The sequence below is a fragment of the Arachis duranensis genome, chromosome 3, assembly GCF_000817695.3.
Source record: "Arachis duranensis cultivar V14167 chromosome 3, aradu.V14167.gnm2.J7QH, whole genome shotgun sequence".
Classification (NCBI taxonomy): Eukaryota; Viridiplantae; Streptophyta; class Magnoliopsida; order Fabales; family Fabaceae; genus Arachis; species Arachis duranensis.
In genome coordinates this window covers 98711529-98712375 of record NC_029774.3, presented here as the reverse complement: position 1 = coordinate 98712375, position 847 = coordinate 98711529, and the positions used below count along the sequence as shown (strand labels likewise).

Sequence of the window (847 nt, the reverse complement as noted above, 5' to 3'; positions counted from 1 at the left end):
CAGAATTCTCTGTCTGTTGCTGAGAAGATGATAGAAAAGGCTTGCCATTGCTAAACCTATTTCTTCCACCATTATTAAAGCCTTGTTGAGGCTTTTGTTGATCCTTCCATGTGAAATTTGGATGATTTCTCCATGAAAAATTATAGGTGTTTCCATAAGGTTCACCCATGTAATTTACCTCTGCCATCGCAGGGTTTCAGGATCATAAGCTTCTTCTTCAAAAGATGCCTCTTTAGTACTGTTGGATGCATTTTTCCATCCATTCAGACTTTGAGAAATCATGTTGACTTGCTGAGTCAACATTTTATTCTGAGCCAATATGGCATTCAGAGCATCAATTTCAAAAACTCCCTTCCTCTGAGGCGTCCCATTATTCACGAAATTTCTCTCAGAAGTGTACATGAACTGATTATTTGTAACCATGTCAATAAGTTCTTGAGCCTCTGCAGGCGTTTTCTTTAGGTGAATAGATCCACCTGCAGAATGGTCCAGTGACATCTTAGAGAACTCAGATAGACCATAATAGAATATATCTATCATGGTCCATTCTGAAAACATGTCAGAAGGACATCTTTTGGTCATCTACTTGTATCTTTTCCAAGCTTCATAGAGGGATTCACCATCTTTTTGTTTGAAGGTCTAAACATCCACTCTAAGCTTGCTCAGCTTTTGAGGAAGAAAGAATTTAGCCAAGAAGGCTGTGACTAGCTTATCCCAGGAGTCCAGGCTATCTTTAGGTTGAGAGTCCAATCATGCTCTAGCTCTGTCTCTTACAGCAAAAGGGAAAAGCATGAGCCTGTAGACTTCGGGATCTACTCTATTAGTCTTAATAGTCTCACAGATCTGT

The 847-nt window shown here is 39.6% G+C and overlaps 1 non-coding gene across 1 annotated transcript; it reads left to right on the top strand.

Moving 5' to 3' along the window:
• Nucleotides 1–556: 556 nt before the first annotated feature.
• On the top strand, nucleotides 557–660 carry LOC127746094 (small nucleolar RNA R71). The gene has a single exon (XR_008007714.1). It is a non-coding gene; the product is annotated as a small nucleolar RNA R71 (small nucleolar RNA).
• The last annotated feature ends 187 nt before the right edge of the window (nucleotides 661–847 follow it).